Source organism: Prunus mume, linkage group LG2 (assembly GCF_029339155.1).
Source record: "Prunus mume cultivar Tortuosa linkage group LG2, ASM2933915v1, whole genome shotgun sequence".
In the NCBI taxonomy this organism is placed as follows: domain Eukaryota; kingdom Viridiplantae; phylum Streptophyta; class Magnoliopsida; order Rosales; family Rosaceae; genus Prunus; species Prunus mume.
Genome location: NC_142699.1, coordinates 34,966,629 through 34,976,535, shown reverse-complemented (window position 1 = coordinate 34,976,535; position 9,907 = coordinate 34,966,629). Strand labels below are relative to the sequence as shown.

The window sequence follows — 9,907 nt, the reverse complement described above, 5'->3', positions numbered from 1 at the left end:
AGTAGTAAAAGTGGTGTTGCCGAAGTTGTGAATCCCAACTTTCTTGGCTCCATCTGCACTAATTTTATTGCCAGAAATGTTGTAACCACCGCCACGTTTAGGGAAGCCCTTCGTTCCTTTGCTGCCCCCTTTACCTTGGACGACGTAGTTGTCAAAGTTGGAGACCCCAACATCTGTGGCGCCATTGGTTGCGGAAATTTCATTCTGACAAATATTGTTCCTACTTCTGCTGCTGCTGCCGTCACTTTCTTTTTCTTTATTCCTTTTCATCTCTTCTTCCTCAGTTATCTTTCGCTGGAGCTTTGGAATATCATTTTCTTTTGGGCGCAACATCAGTGTTACTGTTTCAGATGGAGGTTGATCCTGACTAAACCCTTTTCCCCTATCCATTTGCACTTGAATTAACTCATATGTTGACCTCCTCCTCATATATATAGGTGGCTTGATTGCCAAGTAAATGGGTTTGGAGACAACAACAAAAATTGGAAAGAAGGAGGAAAGTTAGATTGTCATCTCAAGATGTATTTTATTAAATTAAAAATTTGGTTGTTATATTGAATTTTGATATATTTATCCTTAGGTTTTGAGGACGAAATAATTGTAGCCACAGAGGAAATTCTAAATAACCCAAAAAATAAAAACTGTACAAGTGGGCTTGGAGCTGATGACCTAACATATTGGATGTATGTTAATATTAAAATGCGGTTTTGCCTTGAATTATACCATAATTGTCAATTGTTTCCTTAACCTTTTTTTTTTTTTTTTTGTGTGTGTATAAATTAAGGCCTTAAACTATATACACATGGTCAATTGGGGACTCGCTGTCAATTTTTCGGATGTCCATCCACATTTCTGTCACGTGACCTGCACTCAATTTTTTATTCTAAAAAGGTTAGAAAATGATAAAAACATACAAAACTTAAAAAGAAAAAAAGAAAAAGCTGCAATTCCCTCCCTTTCCGCCCTCACCCTCCCCCTGCCACCCTCCTCTGCTCTCTCTCTCCCCCCGATCCATCCCCGCCACCCAATCTCTCTCTCTTTCTACCATGCTTGAATAACTCAAAAAGACACTTTTTTTTCATCTTCAATTTATTCATTTTTCCTCAATTCTGGGTTTTGATTCTTTTTATTTTATTTTTAGGCGAGGTCGAAGAGGCCGGCACTCTCTCTCTCTCTCTCTCTCTCTCTCTCTCTCTCGCGCGCAATTTACTAAATCTGCATCATTTTTCAATTGTATAATCTGTTTGGTTGCCAAGAAAATTCACCTTGCAAATTAGCACACGAGCACCACTACTAGGATAATGCTAAACTTACCATATTTTTTGAGTGGTGATTTCTCCCATTTTAATTTTATTTATTTACATTATATTTTATAATTAAAAAAAATATAAACGAATAAAATTGAAATTGAGAAATCATTACCCTATTTTTTTACCATATTTATACATGAAATTTTTTTTTAACCAGGGGTTATTATAATTATATTATATTATCATGATACAATTGAAAGGGATGTGAGAAAAGGATCCAAATTCTTTATATCTTGGGTTCTCCGTTGTCAACTTTTGTTGTCTGGATGCCAACCTATGGGCCCACGGATATTGACACGCACGCGTTTTGTGGTCCCTCCCGTTTATACTGAATTGGTGTATGCTTTTCAGATTTCTATCCATCATGTATTTGACAAAGACATCCCAATATTCATTATATAAGTGAAGGGTTGCACATGGACTGGTTTTGTTATTTTGACAGCTTTACAGCTCACCGCGAAGTTCATTGGGCATCGGAACACCAAATCGGACAAAATGAAAAAAATTAGTTAATTAAAAAAGTCAATAAATTGGCATCAAATAATCGGTGCGAAGCGATTCTGATTTCGATTTCACACCGCACCAAACCAGATTAGTTGTGCATAATTTTTTTTAATTTTTTATACAAATTATTTAAATCCAATACTACGTTTTTTATTTTATAAATTAATATTTTTCCAAATCCAACTTCAATTTGTATAAAAAATTGAATCATTTTAGGCTCAATATCTCTCTTCGAAAGAGAGATATTTGAGATTAGAATCGACCGAACCGGACCATGCCCACGCCTAATTCATATCTTGTAAGATTGCTACAACTCTTGTTTAATTTGTTTTACACCTGTATGAATTTACTAGCAGAGTTTTGTTTATGATTTCTATTTCTGCACATGATGTTTGTGTTTCACTAGAATTGAGTGTGAAGCCCTTAATTAAGCTTACATTCATTTCATCCACAACAAGGAAATAAACCTTTGGTGAAGAAACAATTTCATCAATCATGGGGACCTTATTGCCTGTCTATGATAGTCATCAATCATCATGGATCACTGATTGCTGCACATAATGGGTAGATAGTAGAACTACACAAAGGAATCTCGCAAAGGAAACCAACTCAAAACTAAAGGGTTTGGACAAGGGATAAATATTCGATCTTGATTATCAAATTACATAAGAAATGGTGCATACATAAAATAAAGAGGCCCGCAGACTACAGATCACCTGAGTTCACTCTTCGTTTTCACCACCGGAGGCCGAGTCGGTTTCTCCACTTCTTGAGTCGACTTGTTTTTCTTTCTTGTGGCCTTTATAAACGTTTTTGTTGCCAAACTCGAAAATTCCTACCCTACCTGAATTGCTTCCCTCAATTGTATTCCCAGAAATGTTGAAGGCAACGCCTCTTTTGGCCTCACCTCTCTCAGTATTATTCTTGGGCTTGGTACTTGTACTAGAAGTAGCACAGCTTTTGGAACCCGTTGCTGGGTTCGAGCTGCTGTTGTTTTCCTGCTCGATGTTCACTTTAGCATCCTCAGATGCTTTCTTGTTATCACCAATTTTAGGCTTTAGGATTAGGAAGCCTGTAGACATATCTTCACCTTGGTTACAATGGCAGACCCACGATTTTTTTACAGGGGTGGGGTAAATTTTTTTTTTTCGGCCACCTATGTGATTCAGACTACAGTCGGGTCCTCCACCAAAACACCCACAAGCTCAAGATGATCAAACCGCCTATTCAACATCAGCACATAACATCTTCACCACATAAAACCACCATCAATATGTGTAGACAGAGAAACACATGAAAAAAGAAGAGAGAAACAGAGATTTAATAAAACAAATAGAGAAAGACAAAAGGAAAGAAAGAGAAAGAAGAAAAATGGCGGAGAGAAAGAAGAAGAACAAGAAAAGAGAGGAGAGAGAAAAGAAAGAAGAAAACAGGCGAAAGGAGTAAAGAAGAAAGAGAATACGGAGAGAGATAGAGAGAAATTTTGGGCCAAAATTTGATTTATCTAAATTTGGCTTACAATTAAACCTACTCTCGAAGTCACCAAATGAATTGCCGAGCTGGGGTAGCCCGCACGTGACCCATACCAATCCTACACTCCCTTCTACTTGTTTCTTTGTAACTTCTGTGGACATCTTCATCTCATGTAACGCCTTTTTCGCTCGAATTCTAGCTTTGTCCCAGTGCCATCTTTCCAACTCCCCCTCAGACATGGCATGAATCACCGAACTTGCACTCAGGAGTAGTAATGCTTTGAAAAACGCACGATTCATTAAGTGAAAGACGCTAACCGAGTAGTTAGAAATGCCACAAGCAAAGATCATATAGCAGAGAGTTGGACCTGCATCAACTTGTTCGGCTTCGTTATCATGCAATTGAGTCCTCACCTCAACAGGGAATAGTTGAAATTTGCGGCCCCAACCCTATAGAATGAATAAGGAGAGGCCTATTGATGATTGAGCCACTCTTTTACTATTCCTTCCCCCCCCGGGGGGTCACTTTGGACTGGACTGGAGCCCACTTCAGCCCTAAAGTAGGTCCACCCTTACTTGGTAACATCTGCTAACCAGCTGCAAGCCTCTCATATATAAAAGCCACCCACAAAAAATAGTTTTATGTATGCATGCGTATCGATCACATGTATTAAGGAAGTTGAGATTTTATCTCAAAATTAATTAGCAATTAAGGGAATAGCCCAGCACCTTGTAAGTTATTATTAGATTTTTTAACTTTTCAATGTATGACATCTTTAACTTTCACATTCTCATCCCTACATGTATGGTGAATTTTTAAACCTAACATGCGGACCTTAAACAAAAAATTATCAATCACGGTCAAGAACACCTTTTTCTTTGTAGATAACTAGCTGACATTGGATGTACCACTGAATTCGCCTAATCAATAGGCAAGATTCCTCCCCACCACTGTCTTTTTCTGTATGTATACAGGATATATATCCGGCGAGAATAACTTAGCTGCTCTTTTCTACCTAGTTTTTCTTCTGATATGATGTATCACATGATGACCGAATAAGCACTAAACCAAATTTCTCCTTCTGTCTTTGGGAAGAATTACATGTTCATATTCTTTTTAGATGGAGTCAATTTCCTTCATTGCCCTTTAACTATAATAACCAGGTACATCACATATACTAACACTGTTACAATTATACATAAGCAAAAAGGTCTGCAAGCCTGAGTTCATTGTTGTATGAGCTACGATTACAGTTTCAGTATAATCTAGTGTTCAATTGGCCACATACCTTATTTGCGGTAGCAAAAAATTAATGGCAACACCATGTAACAAACATAATAATGTACCCTGTGACTTATCAGTTGGCAATATATTTTGGCCAATGTCAGTATAATTAGTTGACCAGAAAAAAAACAAAAAAAACAAAAAAGGATTAGGTCTTTTGTATATTTTACTAAGTTTTTTCTATACATAAAAAATAAGTTTAAATATCAAAATGATCTCCGTGTTTTATTGTGTTGGCTAATTTGGGGTTCAATGTAGTCTTGGCAACTTAAGTTTATATCTCAAGTTGATATCCGGTGTTTCTCCTCCACACATTTATTCTTCAATAATGCGCAAAGAGAGAAAAATTCACTCTGGGATGGGATGGGATGGGATGGGATGTTGGGTCGGCTGGTTTTGGTCTTCGTCTTTCTTTATCCCCTTTTTGGTATGAGGTTTTAGTCTTATTTTGATAGTCCAAAAAACAATTCACTCTCGTGTGGAAAACTTATGCGGTTGAGGATATCGTTGGGTTTTGATGTAATTTTGTTCCCTTTTTTAGCCCCCGGTCAGCATAAATGAAAAAAGCGAACCACGTGGTCTTTAGTTTAATTTAAAATTGTACCCTACGAGGCTTAGAAATCTTAAATTCTTCAATTATCTTTTCATTATCGATATATACATTTATTTTAGGAATAATCCAATAGAAGAAGATAATTAAAGAGAAGAGATTAAGAAGAATACTTGTTTCCTTGTATATGAGAAGAGAAGAGAAGAGACTGTCCAGTGTCCACGATTGCATAGCATAGCCAAGACTTGCGTTGAAAAGAAGCTTTCCCGATTCTGTCTGGAATTGCACCACAGCCACTATTTGGCTGCTTAAGTTATATTATTTCTTTTATTAAAGTTTCACTGGGCTATTCATAACATGAATTGACTGGTTATAATTTTTTTTTTCAGTTTTTTAAAGTTTGAGTTGACTTGTGCTGTGAGTTTTATATGGATTGGATAAGCAAGAGTGTATATCAACACATGAAATGAATATCAATTACATAACTTATATATAGATTTTTTATTTAGTAAAATATTTTTGGGTAGGCGGTAGCTTACCTGCCTGACTTAAGATCCGGCCCTGCTCAAGGGGCAGCTCTTGCGGGTCTTTTCCGTCATCTATAGTCTGACATATTCTTCTGTCAACCTCCTGTACATAATCATGCGCGCCAGCGGGCTTCGTCGTTATCTATAGAAAGAGGATTGAATCCGGTGAAAATATCATAATAGGACTAATAATATAACATAATACATTATTGATATTAAAATAATAATTGAGAATTTCCACAACCAAAAATTTTATTCTCATAAACTTCCAAATTTTATCATGTGCAAGAATTTAGTTATATTTAGTGTTGTACTGTTTACTCTTTTATCAATATTGAGATCAAAACGAAATATCAATCACTATTTAGTGTTATACATAAACATTGATATTGATAAATTTTGGGATTTTGATATAATAAAATCAACATTATTCTTCTAAAAGAAATATCAATCGCTATTTAATAAATTAAAAGTGAATGAGAAAAACTGTAAATGTAGAGGCTCGGAATCCTTTATATTGAGACATACTTGAGAAAAACTGTATAAATGATTTTAGATCACAAAAGTGCTTCTTATAGAAGTATTTCCAAAAAAAAAAACTGCAATTATGATAGTAGGTAGTAGTACCATCGTCTTTTCTCTTAGTAGTGATGACTCGGTGCTCTTCTGCGGAGGCTGATGGTCATCACCAGTCAGAAAATTAGTCGCCATCGGCACTTGACTCTTGACTTTGTGCTGGCATGCCTCTCCATTGTATGGTAGGGGCAAAGTTATTTTGAATTGCATGGTAATTAAAAGGCCACGTAAGGTTGGTAAATCTTTAGCGTGTGTGGCACACTAGAGAAATGAAAAAAGCTAAGTGGGGTTTAAAATTTTTAAAGATCGAAAGTAGCTCCTCTTCTGTATTCTGTTCAGCTTTCTTCTCTTCAAAGGCAGAGTACTCCAATTTTTCCCTAAAAACAAGGAAAATATTAAGCTTATCATATATTTATAACACATTGTGTATCGCTTTTCCAATAGGGTGGGTCTCATTGTATAGGTGAGCTCTATCTTTATTAGAAATGTGATACACAATATGATATAAAAATGTAATAAACTTAGCATTATCCTAAAAATAATTGCCCATATACAATTACATGGGGCCCACTTCAGAAGGACAATAATGTGTGGTGCTGTATACTGTTGGCCCTGTACAATAGTGCGTACAATATTGGCACAGGGCACGAATACAACAAATGGGTGGGTTTCATTTCTTTTTTGAGAGGCTTACAAGTGTATGAAATATAACTAACGTATGTTTATAGAGATATAAATGATGAAGGAACAAGAGGTTCCATAAACCAACCTCAATAAGTTCAAGTACACTTGGCGGAGTCAGAATTGTATGTGTGGAGGGGCCGAATCGTAATAAAAGTACAGAAATTTTTTTTAATCTTACATCAATAATATAAATATATAAGAAAAATGGACATTTTTTAGAACTCAACGTCACCGCTGACGTCATCCCTGACAGAATCCAACAGGCATGCGCCACGTGTCGCAAACCGAACACTCTGATCGATTTTTTTTTTTTTCCAGAAATCCGACAATCCTTGTTTTTTTTGGCTAAAAAAATTCAAAAAAATTCTGAAATTTGTTTTAAAAAATACCAAAAAATTCTGGATTTTTTTCCCTATAAATACCTAACAATTTTAGCTCATTTTCCTAAATAGATCTAGATTTTTCTTGAGCTTGTTTATGTTCCATTGTAAGAATCTTTTTCTACTTAATGAATTGCATGGTCGGTTGATGACCCCCAGTTTTTCCCAATTGTGGGTTTCTGGGTGAACAACTTCTGGTTTTCATCTCTGTAAATTTTCTGGGTTTGTGTTCTTTATAGTTGACTAGTCATCTGGTTTGTGTTCTTGCGGTTGACTAGTCATCTTTTTCTGCTGTTTGGTATTTGTTTGATTATACTGTCTTCACATACTTTCACCATAGTTGTTGCTAGAACAGGGGATGCCTAGATTGACGGGTCCTTCTGAGTGCCTAAGTTATCACTAGTAATTCTCTAGACTTGCAGATACATCTTGGTATGCTATGTGTATGTTATTGTTTGGTATAATTCATATATGACAGTTGACTAATCATAAGAGTTTTTAGTCAAGGTCTAGAGTGTGAAGTTTATTGCATTCTTGATTGAATATCTTTTAAATTTACCCCTCGTCACCTAAGTACCAATTTCAAAAACTAGAGGGACTAAAGTGAAAACCGGCAAAGTAGATGGACTAAGAGTGACTTTTTCCCTATAAATAATATCAACAAGAACAATAATACATGAAAATAGCCCTATAATTAAGCCTATGTCATTGTCCTAATTTCGCCAACGGCCCCAAACGGGCCGGATTGGGCCCGTCCATTTATGAAAGTCATCAAGTCCGCCCGAGCCTGCAACCCTTGCACATATGGGATAAGGCCGGGCTCGTACTGGACCACTAAACAGGCAATTACGGGCCCAAGCCAAACTCGACTTATGTATTTTCATGTTTTTGTAATTTCTTTTAACAATTTCATTTCAATCCTTTTCACAATTATGTATATACTAACAAGATTTATTATTTGTTGGAAAAAGAAGGCAATGACTTTAGTTGAAGGACATTTAAATAGAAAAAGGCTAGATTATTGTTTATGTTTAAAAAATTGAAACTTGAAGCAAAATTATTATTTTATTTAGGCTTTTTTTTAATCACAAATAGTCCCTGAATTTTACGAAATTGTCACAAGTTGTCCTTAATAATTTTTTTTGACATTAATAGGCTTTAACATTATCCTTTGCACATCAAAACCGTCCCTCCCATTAGAAATTCTGTCAAGTAGCTAACGTGGAAGATAACACAATAAAATTACTTAAAATATCAAATATTGCATAATTAAAAAGGAGACTAAGCTAGCTACAGACCTCTGCGAGTCATCAGCTTACTCTTCTTCTTCACTGGAGGCCGAGTCGGTTTCTCCACTACTGGAGTCGACTTGTATTTCTTTCTGGTGGCCTTTATGGACGTGGGTGTTACCAAACTGGAAAATTCCGACCCGCTTAGCTCTGATCCCCTCAATTTTATTGTCAGTAATGCTGAAGAAATTGCTGCTTCTGCCCTTCGTTTTCTTCTTACCTCTCTCCTTCTTGGGCTGGAGAACAGCGCCAAAATTGGAACTCGTTTCTGAGGACTGGGAGCTGCTGTTACTCTTTTTGGGGTCGATGGTCAGTCTAGAAATATCCTCAGAGATTGTTTGCTTGGGATGACGAGTGGTAGGCTTCAGAACTAGGTGACCTGTAGCCATTTTTTCCACCTTGGGTCAATATCTTGGCAACTCAAGTTTCTGAGGTCTATAATATAAGGGAACCGCATCCCAAAATATATAATAAAAAAACAGGCTCGATATTTCGTAGCAAGTCAGTGAACTCGCTTTCAGGAAGCTTCAATGCATGTTTACTCTTTTTTTTTTTAATCACGAAAAAGCAATAATATCTTATTAAGGAAAGAATGAACGAGTATAACCAAAGTTTCCGATAAAGAGAATTAAACGAGTATCTCTACATATGAGAAATTAAAAATATATCTCATATAAAAATCAGTATTAAAGTTAAGAATTTCTTCAAATAATTATAATGCGGTACAAGAGTATTGTATAACTTCTGAATGTTTTATAATATAACCTAAAACTTGATAAACATTAACCATATCATCTATATATATAAACATACAAACGAATTATACCACTTAGTTGTATTTCAAAACTGTACAATAATCTCACTAACTTATTATGAAAACGAGTAGTTGATCCAATGTCATCCCTTACGTCACATACTCACTTCGAAATACTTAAAAGCATTCCTTTCGAAAAAAAACAAAGAGTTAAAAGCATTGGTGGGGATGAGAGCACGTGGTGGTAGGTTTGGAAGGGCCCTGGGTGTTTCCTCCCCTCTTTTTTTTTTGGTGAAACAGGGGGTATAAAACCCCAGAAAAGGACAAAAACAACTATATGGGTCTTGGTAACCCCTGTAGAGTCATCCATCAACAGATTATATGAGCCAAATCAGAAGAGAAGAGAAAAAAAAAAATGAAAAAGGAAGAAAGAAACAGATTATACAAAAGCAAAAAAAAAAAAAAGAGAAGAAGAAAGAAAAACTGATTATGCGAGTCCAGCATTGGTTAGATGCAATAGTAGATTCAGAAATTTTTATAGGGGTAGGTTAATTTTTATTTTATTTTATTTTATAG

At 35.8% G+C, this 9,907-nt stretch overlaps 1 long non-coding RNA gene across 1 annotated transcript; it reads right to left on the bottom strand.

The window, feature by feature from the left end:
* Nucleotides 1-2,437: 2,437 nt before the first annotated feature.
* On the bottom strand, nucleotides 2,438-9,218 carry LOC103323140 (uncharacterized). The gene is made up of 4 exons (XR_513517.2): nucleotides 8,587-9,218; nucleotides 6,276-6,601; nucleotides 5,661-5,790; nucleotides 2,438-3,061 (listed from the first exon to the last, which is right to left on the bottom strand). It is a non-coding gene; the product is annotated as an uncharacterized LOC103323140 (long non-coding RNA).
* Between the last annotated feature and the right edge of the window lie 689 nt (nucleotides 9,219-9,907).